We start from the raw sequence: 26,084 nt of genomic DNA on the forward strand, positions 1-26,084 counted from the left end.
ACTGAGGGGAAAGTGAAGAAGATGGGAGGTAGCTGTACAGACACAGGAGATTTCAAAGAAAGTGAAGGGTTCTTTTACTTAAACTGGTTGCTTGATCTATAGATACTAATTGTGTTCTGCGTATATTATACTCATTTTCTAATTTTTGATACCTATTTGACATTTAAGGAAAAAAATTAAAAACAATAAAATGGAAACCCAAGTCTAGGAATATTGCATAGGTAATAAGTCAGTTCCTGCCTGCCCTTAGGGCTGGAGCCAGTGATTTCATTGAAAGACAGTAAAAGACAGCACTTCAGAGCACGGAGGGGCACTTGCACAGGAAGATTTCTCAAGGGTAGGATCTGAAATAGTTGAAGACAGAAGAGAAGAAAAGAAATCTAGTTGGGGAATGAAATGAGCAGGCATTTTAAAGAGATCATTGGGAAGCCAGGAGTAAGGATAGGCTATTGAAATAACTGATGAGACAGGCAGTTTGAACCATTAGTTTAACAAACACTGATTGCCAAGAAATTCAATTCATTTTTCATTCCCTTTATAAAGAAAATGAAGGAGTCTGCTGTGAATTTTTTAAAAAAGTAAATAGATTTTAGAAAATTCTGTAAGTGAAAATGAAGTTCTTTGCTATGGCTCTTTAATAGCAAGATTTCCAGCTAGAGGGCCACACCTTGTTAAAATAGGTAGTTGGAGGCCAAAGCTGCCTCGTCCCTCTTTCTCTCTTGCTCTTGTGCCCCATTCTCTCCAGTTCCCCTGCAGCTGAATGTGTTTATCAAACTTGACTGCGCAGGAAAGTGCAATGAGAATGTTCCGGGTCACAAACAGGTTACCTGCCGGCCTCAGGAAGAAAGAAGGGGAAAAAGAAAAGGCCATTGTTGCAGGGTCTGCTGCTCATACTCCCCAGCTACAGTTACCTACTCCATCAGCCATGGTGACATCTGATGAACTATTAGCCTAGCCCCATGGCTGGAAGAGCGACATCTCAGGTCAAGGTGAGTCAGGCCTGCCATCTGGTCCTGCTCGAGGCTCCTGTGCTTATGACTTCCAAATGGTCCTTCTAGGAGAGTTTTCTTTGTATTTCTGCACCCCAACTAAGAGAACAGCATTCCCATATACTGACTCCATATGTCCCCAAATCCAGAGCTGCCATGACACTGGGAGCCATTCATAGAATAGGAAAAAGTATTTTATAAACTTTGCAGGGCTTTCAGTCTGAGGCATATCCTGTGGGAGGCAGATATTGTCTCCCCAAACTCTAGGTAAATAATTTGAGCCATGAAGAGGGGGTGAAGAGGCAGGAGGAGGTTGAGTAGCTTGCCCAAAGCTCCAAGCAAAGATCAGGATAAGAATTCATCTGGGGTTCTGACTTGTCCTCAAAATACACTTTGCTTCCCCTTTAAATAGATATTAGAGTTCTGTAGAAAAACATAGCAGGTGTAATTTGCTAGAAAAGAAACAGTTCTCTTTTAAAAGAGAAATTTCTTTAAAAGAAGAAATGGAGTAGTCTGTGCTGAGGTGGATGAGGCAACCGAAATGTTCCGTTTATACCTACAGAGTCAGAATGGCAAAGCTGCTGGCTGTCTCCAGGGATGGAATAGGAAGAAAGTCCAGGTGATGGTGCAGTATGTATATGGAAATGGCATGAAACATACTATGATATAAAATTGCCAGGGCTGTAAAGCATCATATACTTTTGATGAGGCCAGTAAATGTGGAGATTAAGGTTAATTTTGCAACAAAATATTTTCAAATCTGTATCTATAATTCCCGCGGCCAAAAGAGTTATTTTACGAGGAATCATGTAGATTTTGAAGTTAGAGATACGCCACAAAGGAGCAATCTGTACTGGAGAAAAGGGATGAGCGGGGCTCTGAAATTCTTGGAGCAGAAAAATGAAGGTACTGCAGTTTTTCTGTTTAAGTCTTCAGTAGGCAGCCAAGTGAAGCACTATTGCACTTTGCAGTCAGGGTTCTTGGGTTTCAATTTTAGTTCTGCTACTTGCTAGCTGAGCAGCCTAAGGCAAATTATACCTCAGTTTCCTTATCTGTAAAAAAAGGGGGTAATAATAGGACCAATCTCACAGAGTTTTTTTTTTTAACTTTTGTTTTTCTTTCTTTATTACTATTTTTAAAATAATGACTGGGGATTGAACTCAGGACCTAATGCATGCAAGGCATGCACTCTACCACTGAGCTAAACCCCCTCCCCGCCAATCTCTCAGAGTTTTAAAAGGATCAATTGAGTTAATATATGTAAAACACAAAGAATATTACCTAGCATGTAATTAGTGCTTGATAGGTATCAGTTACTGTTTTTGATAACATTTCCAAGAAATAAAGTTTTATTTTTTTAAAGAGTCACCCAATTTCTCTTTACTTTACCTCTTTTGGGATTTGATTTCCTTGTTGGCTTCATTAGCATTTATGGTTTTGAGAAAGAAAATTGCTTGGCTGTGCAGTCTTCAGGTTCTTGATATTTTTTCCCAATATAAAGCCATGTTACAGTGGAATTATGCCCTAAATAATTTTCCAGATCCACATTTAATTAATGAATAGAAATGCTGTAAGAGAATTGAAATGTTATGACCAGTCAGACATTTTCAGGAAAAAAAGATGTGAATTTTATTTGCTTTTTATAAAAACCCTTAAACCCAGCCAACTTGGTTTAATCAGCTGTTTGCCTCCAGCCCTGAGCCGCGCCTCTGTCTGTGGTGTCAGAAAAGAGCCCTGAAGCAGCTAAGGGGAAGAGGGCCCATCGGATTACAGATCAGACAGAAACACCCTCAACCCCTCATCTTCTTCTTCGTCCTGAGACACATACAAAGCTCTTTATTTATTTTATACTTGAAATGTCAAAGGCGCCCGGGGGTGGGCCTCTGGCCTGGGGATTGGCAGACCACGCTCCTGGGTGGACATAATAAAAGTCCACCATGTGGCCGTGTGATTCACACAGCGTGTGCATGTCACCAGCAACTGATGGGTCTTGGCAGGGAGCCTCCTACTGGCCTAGGAACAAGTGCGAACTCACGTTTCCTCTAGTGGCAAGCGACTGTGATGGAGAACAACTCGGATATCCACACACTCTGAGGGCCCAAAGTCAAACGTGTCAATCAGTGGGACAAACGTTACACACACCAAACTACCTCAATACAGTGACAACCAAGTTAAGCCCAGCCGCCAGGAGCTCTTTAGGAGAGGAGTTTACAGCAGTATTTTACTACTTCTGCGTGATGATAAAGGAACAAGAAGTGTCTACAGAGGAAAGTTAGCATGTTTAACATTTTGTTTACTTAGCTCTTGACAGGGCTCCGAAGCATCCCACCGCATATATAAAAACAGAGTCCTCGACATGGCTTGTCTTAGCCAGAAAGGCTCAAGCAGAAAACCAGGCCTACTTTGCTCTCTGTGCCTGCAGAGACCCGGAGGCCCTCACTTCATCAGGCTGGCTTGGAAAATGAGAAGAGTTTTATAATTTCAGGATTCTATGCTTTCTATAAGAGTTCTACCACTGAGTAAAATGCCACTCGGTCATGGAGCAAGTGTGCCCAGAACGTCAATCACCTGATTTGAGGGATAACTTGATTGGTTTTGAGCCAGTCCACTCACTTTCTTTGGTAGCTCCTCAAGCGGAAGAACTCCCATTTTCTCTTTTCTCTAATAAAGAGGACAGAGATCTGAGACTTGGTGTTAATTCTATTCTTTGCTTTTAGCTAATGAAGGAATATTTGCCAGTATAGAATTAACAGTGATACAGAGAATTTTTAAAAAATGAGTAAACCAAAAAAGGCAAGTGAAACACATGAGCTTTTTTACATACTCTATTACTGGCAAAAAAATTTTTTTCCTACTGTTTCCTTAACGCTTGGCTTTAATAGCTAACTTAGAGGTTTAAAATATAAATTAATACAAACTGACTATATTTGCAAACTCCTGGATGGTTAGCTAAGCATTTATTGAGTATCCCTTATATACTGTATTTCAAACTTTTGAAGATTACCAAGAAACAAAATAAACCCTCAAAGACCTCATTGGGGAAATAAAGTGAGTATATGATTCAACTTGCAAAAAATTCCAAAGCAACATTCTGACCCAAGGATGAATTTACTTAAATGTAGACAAGTTAGAGAATTCATTCTACCCTTTCCACAATTAGAGAAGAAAAGGCATTTCATAATACATATTGACAAAAAGAAATAGATTTGGCTTGATTATTTTACTTTTATAAGATTACAATGAGGAAGGTAGCAAGTAATATGCTGCCAATCTGAAGATAAAGTCAGAAGTTCAGTGATTTGTCCAAGTTCAAATAGCAACTTGGTGGGATTATCTGCAAGAATCAGACACAAGATTTTGAACATCAGTCCACTGTGGTTTTACATGAGATCACTCTATGTCTTGGCTTTTGTGGGGAAGAAACCAATAAAAACACTGGGGAAAAAAAGATATATTATTTTGGTAGACTATTGATTCTATGACAGAAAAGTATAATCCAGTCTGTTTAAAAGAAACAGGCTTCACTCTCAAATTTTAAAGCACTGAAATAATAACTGCTCTGTTTTTTCTTGGTAAAAGGTATCCTAATTTGACCTTATTCAAGCAGTAATATAATTCCAGGGGGACCAATGAAGAGAAAGGAAAGAACTGATGAGGTCTAAGTGGTGATTACATTTATAGATTAATCCTGACAGGGAGCAAATACATCTCCTCCCAGGAGGCCCCAGTATAGCCAACTGAGAAGTGGGGTCATTATTCATGAGCACAGTAGATTTTTCTGATTACAATAAACATTTTAATTACTTTAGGTGAAATATTTTAATGGTAGCAAACTTAAAAGTTAAGCACTGTCTTTTTTGGTCATATTGGCTATGCATGAAATCCATTCTTCTTCTTTATACTACTTCACACAGCAATTTGCCTGCCCTGAAATCAAAATGGCAAAATGGTATACATTTATTAAAAAAGCATTCACATACGAAAACCTGCCAAACCCCACACGGGGAAGAACGGGCCATGTGAGTGGTCAGCAGCATGGCCACAGAGCAGTTTCATTTCCATCCATGTTCTACTGGGGCCTTTCACATATAATTTCATTTGAAGCTAATAAGTTTGGAAAACACTTATCCAAATGAATCAATGAAGATAAGGTAGGAGTAGAATAATGATTCGATTTTTATTTTTCAATAAGATGATAAATTCACATTCTAGGAAGATACTAACACATACCACAAAACACATCCACATACATCACAATGAAAATCATTATGAAAGAATGAAACCTTTGTGTCATGGAAGCAAAATAACTCATTTGGAACATGAGAGCCAAATATTAAGTTCCTTTAAAAAAAAAAAGGAGTGGTGATTTCCTGACTGATAATAATTGTCACAGTAAATGATATTAAGGAATCTTAATTTTTAAGGTGAGGTAACAGTACTGTGGTATGTTAAAAAAAAAAGAGCTCAATCTTTTAGGGAAACATTCTGAAATATTTACAGATGAAATTATATAAATCTGAGATGTAGGGAATGGAGATATGGAGAAAGTGAGGATATAAATTAGGCAAAATTGGCTATAGGTTGTTAAATGTTGAGGCTGAATCAAAGTACATAGATTTCTTATATTGCCCTCAGTACTTTTGTACATATTTGAAGTTTTTCATAATAAAAAATTTTAAAAGATTCTGTTTTGAGGACTATAAGCAAAAAGGAATGGTTTTGATGAACTCTGAGAAGCACAAATGACTATTCTGAAATTATTTTAACCCTGCTTAGCCCCTGCTTTACACAGCCAACAAAACTGGGCTTTGGCCTCCCTAATGTGAAGTAAGCTCTTTAAAGTGAGGCTACTGCTTCACCCAGTTCTATAATTAAACCCACACAGTGACTAGTACATTTGGAGCGTCTGCCTAAAAAGTTAACAACAACACATTGTGTTTTTCAATCACGGCCCCATTTCACCTACATACCCATCATAAACACTGCTAGGGTACTCTGTTGCGTTTCCCAGTTAGTATGTGCTTTGAAATCACAACCAAATTTTAATGCTATCTTAAGCAAAATACAAACAAAAAGTTAAATGTAGTGCAAAAATAATCATACCAAATACTTCAAAGCCATTAGCATGCGTAAATGAGCTCTGTCTATAAAAACACAAGAAGCACGCCCCCTATTAAAATTGTCTTGAGAAATCGGAGTTTACAACTGTGAGGAAATAGTGAGGCTATACCTGCTTTTACCAAAATTATGTGAAATGCTGCTATTCGTCTACTTTCTACGGAATTAAAAAGTTACTTTTTAATTGAAAGAAAAATTCCAAACTGTGGAAGGAAAATCTCCAACTTTATCTGCCCTTAACATTTTTTTTTAATATGAAAAAATAGTCTGATGATTTGTGATGATGTGAATGTTCAGGGTATTTGAACTAATTTAACTAATATTTTAAATCCACAGTTTGCTGTCACAGACACCACCGAAAGGCGGGGTGGAGAGGGAACATTTCATTGGTTGAACACTTTCTATGCTTTAGGTGCTGTGTACCTCAGATACAAACCCTTAGGATGTAGGCTTTATTATTCCCACTTGAGAGAGGAGAAAGTTGAGGGTCATGGAGGTTAAGTCATTTGCCCAAGGTCACATATTGAATAAAGGACATATTCAGAATTTCCAGAAGATTTTGACCCCATGGGTGTTTTTAAAGCCACTTGCTTTCCAGCTTACTAACATAGTCCTGAAAATTTCAAAAGGTATCAATACATAGTAAGATAGGATTAATGGAAGTCCTTCTAAGTACTCTTATTATATTTTCAATAAAGTAATTCTATAAATACATATGTGTATATTACACATGTGCTCTTCCACTTTACTAATAGATCAATTTCTACCCAGCCTGGTCCAAAGAAAGTTAATCAAATTTCACAATTTCCCCTAAATATACTAGTGAGAGACAGCTGAAAAGTCAGAGACTAATTCTACTATTTTCATGTTGGGAAGACAATTGCTTACAACTGAATTCTCTCTAGACTTCAACCAGCAATAATTCAGGCCTGAACACACTCTGCTGTCACACTCTATCTTCTCCAAGTTCGGGGGAGTTTTGTCTCATAAGGATAATTAAAGACATGGTAGTGCCACTTGCTAGGATTTCTCTCTTTCTCATTTACCTCTTATAAAAGAAGAAACTTTAGTTTAAAGATTAGATTTTTTTTCCTTTTTCTAAAGCTGGGTATACCAACTGGCATCGGCTGTATTAAAATCAGGAGAAACCTCAATCAAAAAGCCCCTCTCGGAAGGCAGGCTTTCTTGTTAATATGCGCCAACATGAAAGGCTTTCTTTTCATCCTATACAACTACAGTGTGTGTAAATTGCAGGGGGCTCATTGGCATAAATCTCGGCTGCGACCTCTGAGGTAAACTGGATTTACATTACTTTCTGACAAGAATTAAATGAAGGCCTTGTGGATATATGAACAGCCTTCTAGGCTGCAACAGATGGGCATGAATGTGCTCCCTAGGAAAACTATCAGTGACATCTGTGTCCTCCAAATTCTGGTGGTCTCAGCCAATTAACAGAGGGGAAGAAAAGGTGGGGGCTGGGAGGCCACTGCACAGCCCCCAGCCAAAGCCTAGGCAGCAGTGTTTGTGTTTGGAGATGGGATCAGGCTGGCCTGAAGCAGTGAGGTTAGCACTTTATTGTTATCATTCAAATGGAGAATGTGGCTTACAAGCTATTTGTATACCACAGTGAGGATAATATGATTTTTCTCATTTGACCGGAGGAGATGGCCCTCTCTTGCAGCTGATATCATATTTCAGTGCAATCTTTTTGAGACGGGTGTTCACTTTTGTCTCTTCTGGGGCAGGCTGATGGTGTTGCTGTCTGCCAGTTTATGTGGTGCATTCACGTATCACAAAGCAGGTGAACTCTAAGACAAAATAGAGATCTTTCCCCCAAACAGTCTTCCTCAATCTATTTCTTTCCTCCTCCAAAGGAGCGTTTGTTGATTTCACAAGGAGGTCAAAATCAAGGTTTTCTGCAAACTTATGGTTACCAGGGGAAAGGGGGTGGGAAGGGATAAATTGGGAGTTCGAGATTTGTAGATACTAACTACTATATATAAAATAGATAAACATCAAGTTTATACTGTATAGCACAGGGAACTATACTCAATATCTCATAGTGACTTACGGTGAAAGAGAATATGAAAATGAATGTATGTATGTTCATGTATGAAGCATTGTGCTGTACACCAGAAATTGACACAAGATTGTAAACTGACTATACTTCAATAAAAATATAGATACAAAAAAAATTAAGGTTTTCTGGTTAAAACAGTCAAGAGAAATCACATCAGAGAACTTTAATGAAATGACGAAGGATTCCTTGAAAAGACAGCATAATGAACCATGAACCCTACTGTCTGAATTTATCAGTTTTGCTATGCTGATCTCCCTGTGTTTAATGTGCAGGCAGAAGGAAAACTGGATGACCCTAGGCAGATGATAGGATCCCCCTTGTACTCTCTCATCTCATTTTCTTGGATTGCATGGACCAAAGGACCAGGACTAGGGAGCTGAAAGGATGGCAGGGGAGATGAGAACTAACATTTACTTGTTCAGTACCAGAAGGAATTAGAAGAGGACTATTTAGATTTTCTAGGTTCTGTGTCTTCTAGGCCCAAGCATTAAGAACAGAGGCTTTGGACCCAAAGTGCCCGTGTCCAGCTCCACCACTTCCTGGATATGAGACAAAAGGCAAAAACTGGTGCCTCAGTTTCCTCATCTGTAAAATCAAGCAAATAATTGTATTTACCTCTTTTTTAAAAATTGAAGTACAGTCAGTTATAATGTGTCAATTTCTAGTGTACAGCACAATGTCCCAGTCATAATAGACATACATATATTTGTTTTCATATTCTTTTACATTATAGGTTACTGTGAGATACTGAATATAGCTTCCTGTGCTATACAGAAGGAATTTGTTTTTTTTAAATCTATTTTATATATAGTAGTTAATATTTACAAATCTCAAAATCCCAATTTATCCCTTTCCACCCTCTTTTCCCCTTGGAAGCCATTAGCTCATTTACTATGTCTGTGAGTCTGTTTGTTTTGTAGATAAGTTCATTAGTGTCTTCTTTTTCCTTCTTTTTTTTTTTAGATTCTACATCTTAATAAGGATGAAATAACCTAATACACGGAAAAATGCTTCTGACATTGTTTGAGGGCTAATTTTATCCTGACTTTATGGAGAGGAGTATTGAGGGCCTAAGGGTAATGTCCTGGGCCTCTAAACTAGTTTTTCAAATGACTTTTCAAAAGAAACTATTTATATTGCTCTTACGAGCTTAAGGTCATGTTTTAAAATTACATATTTCCTTTAATGTAGAAGATTTTGAAATTATGATTGGCTAAAACGAACTAATTTTCAATATCATCCAGATATCTCTAAATTATAAAATAGTCTGTCTAGAGGCTAATAAAATGATATACTTAGAACCCCCCAAATTTAAGCCATTTGTTTGAACTTTCTTTTCTTAGTTGTAGAAACAGAAGTAAGCAGCTTGTGCTGTCGTAAACTGAGGTTATTATACGCAGAGTTTTAGAAGACAATGGCTAATTGTGATAGCTTGGATGTAAACTATTTACCCCTTTGTCCATGGTATTGTTTAAAACACAATAATTCCATATAGCAACTGTTTAGAACAACAACACCATAAGGAGGGCAAAAAGGGCGAGTGGACCTTCTAAAGAGAACCCCTGTCTAGCTGTACATGCTCATCTTGCTGTGTTTTTAAAGCAAATTTTCACTTACGGATTCTTCATCTCTTATCCTCTGCTCTGCATGACTTTCTAATGGTGCAGGTGGCAGAACTTGAGCAAGCTGAGCCTCAGCAGTGTAGGGTTGCTTTTAGGGGAAGCCAAATTATTGGTCCACAAAGAAGTCACTCACTCTTTCCCCATTACTCATATGCTGGCTTTCAAAACCCATGGATTCCATGGTGAGGATGAAGACAATTGTGGGCACAATTTTTATACAAATTGTGAAGTTTTTTTTCATCTTTATCAGGCTGCAACACCAAATATAATTTTGCCTTATTCTGTTGGTATAGAATCTTCATGTTGAGCTATAAACAGCAGAGGGGTCTTTGTCTGCATAGAGGTTCAGAAGAGACTTGACACTAGACAAAAGCACCTGTTGTTTCGTTCCTGCTATGGCCTCAGAAGTGACCAGTTGGCTACATTTCCCCCACACTCCTCCTTAGGCTTTTCCCAACATTACCGTCTCACACATCATTACTGGACGTAAAAGGAGAATAATTGAGGAGAAGATCAATAAATTTAAAAGCTCTTTAAGGAAAGACATAATGAATTTGGTACAGCACATATTTTTAGATCAAAGATGCCTTTGAAGTGACAAAACCGTAATCCATAAACTACTGAAGCACTTCCTTTCTCTCCCAAACTGCTTGTTGTCAAATAAAATGGAAGTTAAGGAAATTATCTTTATCTGAAAATGGCCAAAAGAAGCCATCACCCAATGACAGCCTTGTCACAAGCGACAATTGGGGAAATTGTCAGGAAGGCAAGGCCTAACAAGCAGAGGAGTGGGCTTGCTGTTTGCACTAATCTGGCCATGCAGCCCCCACACACAATCCCAGTCAGCTTGCTGCGTGAAACAGCTAAGGCTTTGTCAGCAGTGGCAAAGACTGGAAAGAGTGCTGTTTCATGAATATGTATTACCATCCCTCCATGTCTACAGAGACAAACCCTTCAAAACTGAGATATAAAACACACACACCCACACCACCAACCAACAAAAACCAAGAGAACCTAAGCTACTTGGTTGAGGGCAGTGAAATGCTAGTAACTAATGAAAGATCACGCATTGGAAATCGAGCTATAGGCACCCAGTTCCATGTGTTTGCAGGATCTTTATTTCTCAGCCATTGTGATGAAATCTTTAGGGGGCTTTCAGTCTTTAAGAACCACGTCTATGGATTCCAAAATGCTACACACAATTACATGGTTTGCAAATCACACACCTTAGAATTCACCTTTCCGATGCCAAATATGTTCTGAAATTCTCAATACCTGAAAATAACTTTCATATTAATTGAGTACATGTGCAGTTTTAAGAAATCAATCAAATCTCACATTGGCTTCCTATGAAGTAGTAAAAACACTATGTGGAGAATTATGATAAAGATACAATTGTCCAACACTGAGCAGAAAGACATTGTGCTGGCAAAAAGTAAAAACTGCAAATAAGAAATTTTAAGGTGTAACGGGAAAAAGATCCACTCTGCAAACAATTTGTAATCCTACAATGGTGTTCAAAAATGCTGTTAAAAATGTTTTTGACTCCATAATTTAGATATACCCTTTTCTACAGAGATGAGTTGTTTCACATCCATCTTTTGGACATAGATCTAATAATATGTTTCTGATTGACTGAACTTTGACTTTGCTACTGACATGGCAATTTAGTTTAAATATAAATATAAATGAATATATCTATACTTAAATTCACTTTTCATAGCAGCAGATGCATAGGCAGAAAAGTATAATGTTTCTTTTTTATTTTTTCTTCTGATATGATAAAGTTTGGTTTCCCACTGTGCCAGAGACAAAGCTCAGTTTTGAGGGGTTTCGGTATTACGCAATGTTTGCTGTAGACATTTACATTTCATTAGCATATTCTGCTCCACGTGAAATCCAGCGCTGAATGCTCCCAGCACACTAAGGCTAATCCTCTTTAAAGAGCGACAGGCTACATTACATGTGGCCACAGCGGCAGCCGAGCCATCGCTGCATCACTTTGAAGACGACGAACAGAGTTCTCTTGTGAGTCTGTCGGTACCCAGCCTCACAACCACTGCTTTCTGTGCTGTGAAACACTTCTGCTTTCATCAAGGAGAATTACGAGAAGGTCCACGCTCCCATTCTGAAAGCTGGGCTGCACTTGAAGAGGAAATATTATGCTGATTTCACTTTTTCCTAAGTGTCTATCCACAACCTTTTCAGTTCAGATTAAAATGAACTATATCCAAGTATTTTTGGTCCTTTGATTAGAAGCAAGCGCTAACCACATCTTCTGTCCAGGGAATCTGATCCTGGATAATCAGAGGAAAGGGACTCAGTGATGCCACAGGTCTTTTTTCCTTTACCCTTATTTTTACAGGATAACATTAAACATTCAGATGCAGTTATTTGTAGTAGCTCACTTTCCTACAAAGATGACTCAGCTGGCATTATCTAAGCAGCAGATAGATAATCTAGAATCCAATTTCAACAAAATATAAGGAACTAAAAATTGTACAGCATTGCAGAAAATGTAATTTTTTAAGTTAAAAACAAAGGAAAAGGAGTAAGTACATCCCTCTACTGACGCTATTCCCTTGCTAATGCTTAGTTTATGTTATCAACAAAATTGGTCTTATTTGTTTTCTTATTTTATAAGTAATTTGTAAAAAATGGTTTCTAAATTGTTTATAATTTTGAAAATAATTATTTGGTAAAAATTGCTATTGAAGATGTCCATTATACTGCTTAATGTTATTTTACTTAAAGTCCTACATTCTAAATTCTCCTATGATTAAAACAGGAGACACTTTCATTTTCATGTCAAGTAGAAATACTTCTTTTTATTAGATTATGAGGATTTAAATCTCATCATGTTGTCCCTTTTCACCTTTACTCCCAGGAAACTCAGGTTTTGTGATCAGTTCCATGCTGTCCTTCACTTAGATAATCTTGAATAAATCATCTAACCCAGACCCTTCATTCCTTGGTCCACCTTCTTCTTTACCAGTGGCTTAATAGTTGAATGTGTGTGTCTCATATGTAATTTCAAATATTTTTGAACATGTGTGCAAGTTAAAATACATTTCACAATACTGTTCCCTATTTAATTTGGTCCATCTCTTCACAAGCATATGCTAGAAAGCCTTTATGGAACAATGGAAAGAATCCAGCATTTGGAGTTAAATAGGCCTGGATTTGTTGTACACCTACTATGTGGCAGGAATTATTTGCCTGCCCTTCTGGGGTAACTGAACGGTGAGGCAGGCATGGCTGTCGGCAACTCTAGTACTTTCAGTCACTAAAGAAAACTTTGCTATGAGTTTTCATATTGTACCCCACTTTAATCCCAACAATACCTAAATTCAGACTTAAGTTTTATTTATAATTAGTATGATTCTCTGCTTATTCTTGTATTCCAGTCAATTCTAAGGTAAAACATACTCTAAAAGATTCATTGAAGACATCTAGACGTTAGCAAATACCTTTCCTAGGTGGTGGCCACCTTCTGTGTCTGCATCACTTTAAAAGTTTTAAAGCATCTCTTCTGCGTGATTTTCCTGCTCTCTCTTACACCTCTTCCCAAGTGTCTGCTAGTGCCACCTTTCCCCCACACTTCTAATTTAAACAGAGTAGGAAGTAGAGAACTGGGTGTATTTAAAATTGTTTATGATATTTTACTCAAAAACTGTCTTAGAAAAATACTACTAAGTACGAATATACTTCAGAATAAAAAAATGACATAAAATAGTATATTAATCAAAATGATTTACAGAATGCAAACCCTTAGGCAGTTGTTCAAGTATATATACTCAAATGTGTGTTACTGCTGAATGCTTCTAAAAATCGATAATATTGTAGGACCAAAAGAAACTCCATAAATCTACAAAAGGAAAAAAATATTTGACCACAATTCATAAAAGCTCTAGATTATGAACAAAAATTTAAATATAAAATTGGCTCACTTGGAAATTTCAACAGCACTCACAAGTCATATCGCTCTCATTTTCCGATACATTTTCAAACTTAAGGGATGCAACCGAAACTATAACCAAAATAAAATCCAAAGCCTGGCAACCTTTTATAATAAAAATGAAGAAGTATGAACTCTGCTTTCATCTTAAAGAATGGAAGTAACAAACCAAGTCTTAGGGAAGCAAGAGGAATGAATAAGCATAAATTGTTTCAAAATAATGATTTATAAAATAGTAAATAAATCAAAATGATAGTAATTTGAAAAGGCCAATAAATTGGATTTCAGGAAAATCTAATGTAAAAAAAGAAGAGAGAATCTTTTCAGATTGGGAAAAGTGGTATAAACTTAAGAAGTATAAGACTATTATGTACAAATCCACATGAAAATGTGAACATTTGCATAAATGGGGTATGTTCTAGGACAATTTTGATATACTATTAAAACTGAAAAAAATCTAAGATCTAATTAAGACTAGGTGAAAACGATTCTCTTATTTTCTTTTTTTTAATGGTAACAAACTGCTTTTCAAATGAAGTATAACACAATCAGAAAATTATATGAACACTAAGTATACAAAGTGAACACATCTGTCTGTTAACCAGCTCAAGAGAATGAATATTTCCAATATCCTAAAAGTACAATTTGTATATCTGCCCATTCCATAACCTTTCTATTTTCCCTAAATGTAACTACCAACCTGACTTCTAACACCATAGATTAATTTCACCCATTTTTGAAAAAATTCTCTTTTTTTCAAGAAAGGTGCCAGGTTCAGATGACTTCAGAGTCAATTTCTACGAAATCTTTCGGATTTATGTGATTTCCAGGATATTCAAATTATTACAGAGGACAGAAGAATATAAAAGACACCTCCAGTTCTTATGAGGCTGACATAAAACTATTATTAATAGCTGACCAAGACAATGGACAAAAAAGATAACCAAAGTAAAGATAAAGATAAAAAAATAAAGAAAAAGATAACTATAGCAGACACATCCCTCCAAAATATAAACCACCAAATATTAACTTAATAAGGCGTGAATTTGAACCATATGAGGAAATAAAACTTTTTTGAGGTGAATGGAAGAAAAATAAACAACCAAGTACTATTTGTGGATTCAGAGCTTTGATATTTTAAAGATGTCATTCTCTCCAAAATCATCTATACTTCTAATAAACTTAACTTAAAAAGTTCCAACAGGATAAATTTAGAGCTAGTATATACTGAACTGTTTTCACAGTTAACCAATTTTCCAGGAGAAAAAGAAACCCCAGGTTTGCAGCATTTGCTGATTTCTGTGGTGTAAATATTTCTACCATGGCTGCTATCAAGCTCTCAACGTGAGATCTCTGAAAATAGAGTTGGGAAGAGATATGCAATAGCTCACTTTATGCAGTGTGTCCACCAGGCAAATGCAACAGACACAAGTAACCTCAAAAGCACAGATAATAGTAAAATACCAGGAAAATAACTAGGAAATAAAATTTTTTCTTTGTCTTCAAGTTATTTGTTAATTTTAAGTTTATACATTTAGTTCGTAATGATGGTATATTTAACAAATGGCTCATCAAATTCCTTACATTTTAATAATTGGCTCTCTTGAGCCAGTAGTGCCAGAGCTCCAGCAAGCCACTGAGAGGGATCATGAAAAGTTTCTGATGAAGACAGACTTTAAAAAATTAGCTTTATGAAGATTAATATGATGGCAGTGAGCTAGATGCCACTTCTTTTCAAGTTTTATAAATTCTATTCCAAAAATTTTGAATGACTCCAATCATATCTTAGCTGTCATCATTTTACTCGTGATGAACCTGGCATATATAAACAGAAGTGATTGTTCTTTCTTCATAAAATTATTTTACTGTAGTCAGAAATGGCAGAAAATTACAAAAGTTGTCAAGGATACAGAGAAATATATCTTTGTAATGCAAATACAAAGACACTTTGACAGGTTCTTTAAAAATTAAACATAAATTTACCATAAAAACCTGTAATTCCACTCAAACAAGAGAAAGAAAAGGTATTTACCCAAGATAAATGAAACATATGTCCACCCCAAGACTTGCCTGTGAATGTTCATAGCAGCATTATTCATCACAGTCAAAAAGTAGAAACAACCCTAATGTCCATCAGCTGACTGATAAAAGGATAAACCAAATGTAGTATATCCATACAGAAGAATATTATTCAGCAATAAAAAGGAACTTGCTACAACACAGATGAACCTCAAAAATATGCTAAGTGAAAGGAGCCAGACACAAAAAAACCCCACATATTTTGTGATTCTATTTATGAGAAATTTTAAGAAAAGGCAAATCAAGAGAGATGGAAAGAGGACTAATGGGGCTGGGGATGGGAACAAGGATTAAACGTAAATGAACATGAGGGATCTTATTTGGGTGATTAAAATGTTCTAAAACTGGATTGTATGATATTTGCATAACTTGATAAATTCACTAAGGAGAATTTAACTATACTTAAAGTGAGTAAATTTTACTGTATGTAAGTTGTATCTCAATAAAGATGTTAAAATTATATTTAGCTAAATTTCACTCATTAATTTTTGGTCATCCCCATTTACAAAAGAGGCAAATGAGACTCAAGGAAATTAAGTAACTTGCTTGCTGTTAAAGCTTTTTGTTTTACACATTAGAATTCATACCTCAAACTGTAATTTCTGTCTGCCTGTCCTCCCCTGATTGAATGCTAAAAGATGTCTAACTGAATCTCATTTTATTCACCCCATTTGTGTATCTGCTTTCCATTATCCAGGGTTCTTCCTTATCTGTACTCACTGTGTGCTGGTTACACAGAACTATATGTGTGTTAAAATTATAAAATAAATACCAAACTCAAGGTCAACTTTACTGCATGTTGTTAAAAATAAAATAAATAAAATAAAGCTGATTTATGTTGTTTTCCAAAAGAAAAAGGAAGGAAGGGAAGGGAGGGAGGCAGGCAGGAAGGAAGGAGAGAGGAAGGAAGGAAAGGAAGAAAAGGAAAAAAAATTATAACATTTTAATGTCTTACTTTTTGAATCTGTGGTATCTAGATATTAGAAGGAGATTCTGACCAAGCTACACCTAGGGTAGCGGGCTCACACACACAAAAAGAAATAAAAAATAATTGTATGTTTTTTCTACTATAAATTAGCAGAAACTAGGGGAATCTTCTAAAGTTCTAGATTAAGGAGGAAGAAAGGAACAAAGCTCCCTTGGAGATTCCAAATTTATTGTGCTAGTTCCAATAGGTGGGATTGGTTATCACAATTTGGTCAGAAAGTAGCAAATACATGAGATGCCTTGGTAAGACACATGTGTAACTGAAGATAAGAGATAAATTCCATGACAGTTCAGAGATCTATTAATTCACTGATCTGGCAGTCTAGAGATCTGGAATACACTGAGGTATTCCCTCCAAACTGAAAGACAATCTGTTGCACCTTGTATCCAGTTCCACAAAGAAAGAGGCACACACACTTGGTGGGATTTTAGATTAGAGAGGTGAAATAATATTACATTGATTTTCCTCCTTCCTACCTTTTGAATAAACCAGAAGAATTCTATATATAATAAAGGTCTAAAGTGAAAGAATTCTTTGGCCAGTTCAGTTTAAAGAACAACATACTCTTTCCAACTAGAAATGGTTAAGTTTTGATTAGAAATGGATAAGTTTGGTTCAAAAGCAATTCATGGTGGTCTTTGATGTGTGGGACTGGAAAGGGTTTAATCTGAATTACAACAGTGTTAATATGCTTGTGAGAAGTTATATGTACTGTGAGTGTTTATATGTTGCAAGTGAGATTTACATGTGATAAAACTGTTATATCTTCTTTTCTTTTTTTAAAAAAAGAATGTTCTTCAGCCAGTTCAGTTTAAAGAATAATCCACTCTTGCCACTTAGCTCTTATGATCCAGGAAATCTAATGTGTACAATGCTCTGTGGCAAGTCATTGAGCCTACGGAATTCCCAAGTAAGAGAATAACAGTACAACCCTAGAACTGAGAACAAAGCCATACCTCTTTGACAAATAACATTTTCCTTGAGAAACATCTCCAGGTTTTTGCTGCTGGGTCATGACAGAGACTGAATATATGACATGGGAAATGAACTGATAGTGAGACCTGAGCTGTCCTTCCAAACTGGATGCTATCTGATGAACTGGTTGTTAAATTTTGGGTGGGCAGAGCAGCTCTCCATCATCAAGTTGAAATGAGACATACAAGATCACACACAATTGAGTTTTAGAGGCACGAGAAAGTTTCATGAGCAAATAGTTCCAACTCTCATGGCACCCAATCTTGCTCCAATGCCACTTCTTCCAGGACCCACACAGGGAATTTCCCTATGGGCAGGGAAGAAGCAGTACGAGACTGATTTACTAATGACTGTGCACAATATACTGGCACCAGCCATAAATAAACTGATGTAACATTAGAGTTCTCCTCACTGTTGGCCATAAAGGACATGAAGGAAGATAAATTTTCACAATAAGCAGACCTTTGAGAAGCACATCTAATTGTATACTTTGCCTAGAAAGAAAGATAACCACAGTGAAGATTTATAAAATATACAAGAGCCTAAAGGTTTGTTTTGATGGTGAGCAAGCTGGAAAGAACAAGATTAGATGACAGGGAGATTTTGGGGTAGAGGTATGTGTATGCACCTCTCAAAATAGTTTCACAGTGTGAGAATATTGTGCCCCATGGGAATGCTCAGCAAAGGGCTCTCACTACAGAGGAGACTCAATAATCAGATGGGCAGGAAGATCAGTACTGCAAATGTCAGCTGTCCTCTTTCCCCCTCTTCCCCTGTTTCTCAGTAGGTTCCAAAACAAAGTGGTTATGGTGACAGAGATGGAGGTTATCCATGGGCTCACCCACAAGACCTTTTCTTACCAAGACAGATCTGGTTACCACCACAACTGAATGCTTAGAATGCCAGCAGCAGAAACCCACACAGCTCCAAGTGTGGAGGATGGGGGTGGCATGGCCAGCCTCCTGTTGACTAAGTATATTGAAACCCTTTCATTGTGGACTTGGAAGCAATTTTTCTCATCAGAATGAATATACGTTCTGCATTAGATTTTACTTCCCTGCTATGCCTCTATTAGCAATACCTTCTGAGGACTTACTGAAGGCTTACGTCACCCACAGTATTTCATACAACATTGCTTCTGGCCAAGGATGCTATAGGATTCCCAAAGGATCCACTGATTTTACCATAACCCAGGAGCAGCTGGCCTTGCAGAGTGATTCAGTAGTCTGTTGAAGACTCAGAGCCAGCTGGAGGACATCTGATGAAGTGAGAGTACTGGTCTAGACAAAATGTATATGCTCAAAATCAATTACCAATTTACGATGTGTTTCACCCAAGGACAGATCACATGAGTCTAGGAATCACAGAGAAGGAGGAGTGGAACTTCTCACACTACCCTCACCCTCCTTACTGGGAGCGAATTAAAGCATTAAGAAAGTTCTAAATCTAGCCACATAAACGGTTACAAAAGTGGGGGCTGTGGTCAATATTTATATTGCTTGCGTGGTAGTGTATATGTTCATACATTAACTTACTTCTTTTTCCTCTTCTCCCTGTCAGTTACTATTTTATATATGGTGTATCAGTGTGGTTACCTTTACAGTTTAGTCTACAAATAACATGTACGTAGCTTTTACAAAACTTATCAAACGTCCTCTTCTTTCTCTTACCTAAGTGTCTAGGCAATATATTCTGTCTAGAATTAAGTTCTAAAAATGAGTCTGCATTTCCCGGTGAATTTGCATGCTTCATTTGCACCGTACAGTCTAGCACGTTCCTCTCTCGAACTGGTTGTCTAGAAGCTCAGAGCATCCTATAAGCTCCACTGCAATGACTCACTCACAAGGTTTCCAGACCTTGCTTTCTTCCTTTCTTCTAAATCAGTGCTTTTCACTTTAATTTTTCTGCATTGGTTTATGTCCTTATTTTATTATTTTGGTTTATGTCCATTTTAGTTGCGCATGTTATTTCAGTTCCTTTTTATAAATATACCCCACTTACAGCAAACCAGTTCATGGCTTCCCTTAGCAGCAGCTCAGCCACACAATGGCCTGTTCATCCAACCAGCATTTATTGAGTGCTCACCACGCAGATGTGACAGTCCTTCTCCCCATTACCGTGCACACTCCTTATGTCCTCAGCCATCCCTATTATTTCATGGAGATGCCCACTGTCAACTCCATGGGCAACACTTGGGTAACGTGTGGCTCCTCTTATTTGGACTGGTTTTCAGAGTCTGTTTCCGATTGTTCCTCACTCCCACCCTCTAGGGAGGGTCTGTCTGTCACCAGTGGGTGCATTTAGATCCAAATCCACTCATAGATAAGATGTTACAATTTCTGAATTTTCTGATAACTTCTCTATTTAACCATAGCTTAGATTAACTGCAAACTTTTAGAAGCTTTTAGAAGCTACCTGAAAACCAGAACTGCCTCATCCTAAGAGCTAGGGCCTTTCTCCCTTTTGTAATGAACAAAGATACTTTCACATGGAATTGGGCAAGGGCGATGCTGCAAGCTGGACACAAACGCTGCAACCTCTGGGAGACGTGTTCTCCGCTGGAAATAGTGAACTAGCACTTAGTGTATAGTAAAAATAAATGGATAGGGCTGCACCCAATACACTATTCTCTTCTCTTTTTCTATTCTTTAGGAATAATATTTGTCTAACAGGTAAATTCCTCTTGGTGGGTGACCTGTCTTCCTCTTTTTTTCCCCTAAATTGATTTTCCTCTTTTTGCCTGCTTGTTCTTCCTAAGCACATATATTTATTCTTTAATTTATTCAGCGTTTTCATAAGTACCTACTATGTGCCAGACACAAACTGTTTAAGGATAAAGTTATGAATATGGTACTATTTCTGGACCCCAGAAGTACATAGCTGTGGGGAAGCCAATGCGTAGACAATAATTACAGCCTCATGATAAATGACAGGGCAGGGGCACCACAGAAGTCCAGAGATGTCCCTGCACCTGACCCACAAGCTGAGAGGGGCTTTGGGGAGAGTGACCCCGCTTTACAACACAGCAAAAGGTCTCAATCTGTCATGCCAGGTGAGTTGCTGAGCTTTTTCACAGCCGAAAGAACCAACAAAACATCTCAGGTCATTGCAGGAGCAGGCAGTTCTGGAAAACCACACTAATTCTCACACAAACTCATATATTATATGCACTTGTGATCTAGGATACTAAAACCAGGACCACAAAATAGACTTTTAAGGAAAAAAACCCATGTTTCTCGAGTAGGTCAGGCACACAGATTATACAAAGTACTGCAGCGCTCCCTCAGGAGTCCTGAATGCCCAGCGTGCCCCTCGGGAAACCTCCTTTAGCCAGAGAAATGTTGTCAGTAAAGGATGGTAATTGGTCCCTAAAGGATTGCCTCGGGGAGGCTACAGAACAAATACTCAACAGCGGCAGTAAGCAAGCAGGGGAGGATATAGCTATTTATCTAGATCAAAAGATATGGACACTTTGGACATGTACAATAGGTTAAGATAACTGAATAGTGTTACATATGGGTATTCTGAGAAGGGAACGTTTCTGTACCCCTCAAGAGACTTACAAGAAACCTATTTATGATCCCTACTTGACCATCCTTTTTCTTTATCAGTGACTCCAAAATAGCATGAATACTCAACCAAAACATTTCTACCAGAAGCAAATGCAGTCTTGTCTCTCAGCATCACATATGACTGCGGGTGGACTCACACTCTGACAGTCCCCCTGGAAGAAGGAACCCACTGTGTCGGCAAAGAATGCTTTTGGCTTGGAGTCCTGGGCAGCCCTTATTAGTGTATCCACTTCACTTAGTCCTCCCTTCACAAAACAAAAACCACTGCTTTCTTCTCTAAGTCGTCATCGCTTAGTAGTCACCCTATCCAAGTCCGCCATCTACAGGTCATACAGTTTATAACTGCTTTTAGGGCCTTGAGAAGCTTGCACATGAGGACTCACAGGTGCCTGTTTTGAGGGCAGTTTGCACTGCTGATTGATATCACAACTGACGGCTGTTTATGCATGACTAGAGCTTAGCAGATATTTCCTGGACTCTTACATTTCTCTATCATGTAGGGATATACGTTAAAAAGGTGACAGTGAAGAAGAGCTACGAAATACATGTTTTAGTATCATGTTTCTCAACTTAAACACACACACACGCTCTCCCTTCTGGTTAACACAAAAAAGAACACACTTGTCATTAATGCTTGTATTACAAAGCAACTCTAACCATCCCTACCATTTACTGAGCGCCTAGCTTGGTACCACTGGCCTGGGAACTTACAGACATTACCTAATTGAATACAGCACATCTACAAAGTATTTTTATTCTCATTTTGTACATAAGAAATCTGAGTATGTAAGAGGTTAAGCAGCTTAGCCAAGGACATAGAGCTAGTCAGTAGGTTGGAGAGTCGTTTTTGGAGATCTGTCTCACTTCAAACCTATGCTCCTGAAAAGCCCACCATACTGACTCCAAGTATTTCATCTTTCTATTTTTCAAGCTTTACAATAAGTGCCTATGGATTTTCAACTACTCCCCTACCTTTGAGATTTAGATGTGTCCTTACAGACAGGGGTTATCTCCCTACTGCTTTAGTGAACAGGAAAGAATAACCTTTTCCCTTGACGTGCTGTACCATAGAGAAGAGTACAACCAGAAACTGCAAAGTCTCATGCATCACCAAGTTAGTCCAGCAGTATTCCAGGAGTCCGGGGTGAATCTGGGACCCACTCTGCTTCTTCCCGGAGCTTAGGTTGGTAAGTGTGTCCTGATCATACCTCATCTGCCCCTTTGACTTTAAATAAAGCCATGTTCAGTCAGCAATGCCCAAGGATCCTCAGGTTGGAGCTTCTGTCCTATTTTTCCTCAGAGGTTTCTTCTTTAGAAGATCAACAAACTTTACTTTTGGAGATATTTTCTTTACTTTCAGTTGAATTTGAGTTTCTATTTTCTTTTTTTGTTTCGTTTTGTCCTCAAAAGATAAGGCTAACTTAGGCAAAGTGGAGGCATGCCCACTTTTGGAATTCAGTGATTTCTGGACAAGTCACCTAGATTTCTGGTTTGCATGAGGAGCTCCCTGGGGACAAGATGACTTTAAAGACTGATGGCTGGGAACCCTACATTAGGAGATTCTCAGGTCTAATCTAGCCATGAGGAACAGAACACCCCCAAACCAGCTTTAGCATAAAGGGGAAATTACTGGACGGACACAGGGTTATCTCCTGGACATAAAAACAGAAAATGCAGATAGTCTTCATGAAGGATTAGAATCAGGAAATGGAAAGTTGCTGGAAGGGTGGGGGGGGGATATAGCTCAGTGGTCGAGCGCGTGCTTGGTGTGCACAAGGTCCCGGGTTCATCTCCCAGTGCCTCTATTGAGGGGAGGGGAAAAAAAAGCTATTGGAGGCAAAAATAAATCCTCTCTCTTTCTCTCTCTCTCCCTCACACTCCACCAAGACTTACTGAAAGCCTGCTTACTATGTGTCAGGCACCATGCTAGGTAGCAAGAGCACAGAGGTGAACAGAATAGACACGCTCTGCTTTATTACTCTCTGTAGACCATCCTTATTGAACCAGTCACCCTGGCCTAATGTGCCCTCCTGATTCAAGCCCTCAATAGAAGCTGACTCAGTATCAGCACCCTCAGTTCAAAGACAAAACCTTAGCACAACACATGGCTTGTTACTGCTAGCATCAGCTGCCCACCCTGGTCCAATCAGGTATAGCAACAATGACTCTGGTGGGGAGAGGGGGTGGTTGCAGGGGACAGTCTCACAGTCAGGGAAGAATAGAGAAAACTGTGTGAAAATGGGATGCTGATAAGAAGGATACGACTGGTGAGGGAAAGGATGATCATCCCTACTGCAAAGATTTTTCAAAGATACAAGGATAATGGTTTCCATAAACTTGAGGAAAGAAAAGGAAAGAGCCTCAGGAAGGCTGAGAACTCCACCGTGAGGCTGGGAAGGGTTCCCAGACATACAGCCTAGGTGGGGACACCAGTGTGAATCTGAGTGGAAGGCTCTGAGTGAAGAACGGGTTACTCAAAAGCCCTCTAACCCGGCCTCAGGGGAACCTGGGTGACTTTCCTTGGGAGGAGAGAGGAGAGGGCAGGGGAATTACAGATCTTAAAAAAAAAAAAAGACCTTCCTTGAAAAGTCTAAAAAGCTTGCAGCTGTTTAGAAGTTCAAATTATCCAAGGTTGCCTGAAACATTTGTGAGCCCAGGACACAGTCAATCCGCAGTTTTGAGAGCAGCAGGGGGAGGACAGTGACACTGCAGCAGTAGCCTGTGAAGACTGGAAAGCATCCCGAAAAAATGGGGAGTGGAGAGGCTAAAAGTTGAGATACGGAACAGCAAAATTTTGTGTGACTATGGCCCAAGTTTTTTAGTCACTAGGGCTAAGGTGATCTTGGGGAAACAGAAGTTATAATCATCAATGTAAAAACAATCCCCTCACAAGTCTGGACTGCCAGCTTGTATGTCTCAGGGACCTAACTTCTATGCGCAGACAAGATATTTCAGGTTAACTCTTTTCCTTCAAGAGAATCTTGGGGGGGTCAGATATTTCATTTGTTCAAATGCAAATTTCTAAGGAAGAATTTAATTCTGATCAAATTTGCAAGTATATTCTATTTTGATTTGCAGTTTAATTTACTATTTTGAGAGAGTAAAGGTCATCTCTGGTAAAGGTTCCCAAATGGGTATGGTTTTAAAGTTCTTCAAAACTTTCAATGAAATTCAGCTTATGGCAAAAGGCTGCGGCTGTGAAGAACCATAGTTCCTGTAATACTGACTTTGCAAGCTACAGACACAGTCTTAGGCTGTCTGCACTTAATCGTGGTTATTTTGGATATGAGTCCTAGACTCACTTCCTATGAGGTAAAGTGTTCAGAAATTTTATTTGTGATAAATCCAGGGAGTATACAAAGTCTTATTCTCATTGGCCCTCTGAGTTTTTCCTCCTAGTCAGTTCTGAAATCTGAAGTTTTTCTCAGGGGATTTTTAGCCTAAATAGGGAACTCAATTTGCCTTTTTTCATTCCTTGGTGGTTCCCCTTCTTCTCATTAATTAATTAATTTGATTCAACAAATATTTACTGAGCCCCTTTGATGTGCCAGGACAACCACAATCCTTATTCTCACAGAACACTGTGGGGAGAGGCAATTCACCATGGGCTGTGGGCATGTCCGCAAGTTCTTGCTGGGTATGTTAAGAATGCCAGACCAATCTCTCCTTGTCTGGGCTATTTATCAGGACTGTATTTGCAGCAATCTTGACGGATGAGGTAATGTCTCCCTCTGGGCCAAAGAACAGGTTTGCTATAAAAGCAGTGGATTCCCCCGGCTCAGTGTTCCTTGGCTGTGACACAAGACCACTTACAACCACCCTGTCGGCTCAGTATCACTCCTTTGGGACTAGCAGGACTGAGGAACCGATGTTTAACATGACGCTCATGCTGCTTGCCAGGCTCTGAGCACTAAAGTCCTTTGTCTTTGATCTAAGAGTCTCATGTCTTCTGCCAGCATCCACTGAATAGTAGCAGGCTAACTTATTAACTCTAAGGAGAATAAAATAAAATCCCAGACCCTGAAACTTAATCTTAATTTCCAAGAATTTCATCACCCCTAAATAAGTCTCTTGCAGAGTGAAATTCCCTAAAAATCCGTCTTAGCTGAAATAAGACAAAGGCAAAATATGTCAACTTTATTTGCTATGAATTTGTTTCTATACTTTCTACATTCTCCCAAATTTTTAGCCTGTATATTACAAATTCCATGCTCTTCACAAATAACAATTTTTTAAAAAATTAAGATTTGTGGCACTTTTCTTCCAATAATGAAAACAAACTTCAATTTCCAGGGTGTCTGCTATCTGCCAGGGTCTGCAAGGGATATAAGGATGAAAAGACACAGGCCTAGCAATTTTAGGGCTCAGGGTTTAGTGGAGACAACAAATACAAATGTGTATCTCAAATATAAGACTGAGCATGGTCAGATGTAGTTGAATTCCAAGCAAAGAATAAGTGAAGAATGGGAAAGAGGAGATTTAGTTAAGTTACTGTTTACTCAGAAGGCCAAATATGAGCTAAACATTGCAGGATAGGGCATCAACAAGTGGAAGAAGTGGGAGAGGCAGGGTCTGGGGAACAAGCAAAATGGTGTGAAGAGTTTCATTTCAGACGGATGGCTTGGGATGGGGACACAGCAAGAGCAAAAAAGTGCAGGAGGATCTTGCAGACCGTAGCTGGAATCAGCAGATAGTCCAGGGTG

The 26,084-nt window shown here is 38.3% G+C and overlaps 1 protein-coding gene across 5 annotated transcripts in view; it reads right to left on the reverse strand.

Annotated features, from left to right (window-relative positions):
• The window catches only part of ALPK1 (alpha kinase 1), a 119,363-nt gene that overhangs the window by 64,416 nt on the left and 28,863 nt on the right, over positions 1–26,084 (reverse strand). For 4 of the 5 annotated variants that reach the window (XM_072938544.1, XM_072938539.1, XM_072938547.1 and 1 more), the window contains one exon: positions 2,379–2,557. The exons of the other annotated variant lie outside the window; for it this stretch is intronic. The gene's annotated coding sequence lies outside the window, so the exon portion shown is untranslated. The remainder of the gene's footprint in view (positions 1–2,378; positions 2,558–26,084) is intronic. 5 annotated transcript variants of the gene reach the window in all.

This window comes from Vicugna pacos, chromosome 2 (assembly GCF_048564905.1).
Source record: "Vicugna pacos chromosome 2, VicPac4, whole genome shotgun sequence".
Classification (NCBI taxonomy): Eukaryota; Metazoa; Chordata; class Mammalia; order Artiodactyla; family Camelidae; genus Vicugna; species Vicugna pacos.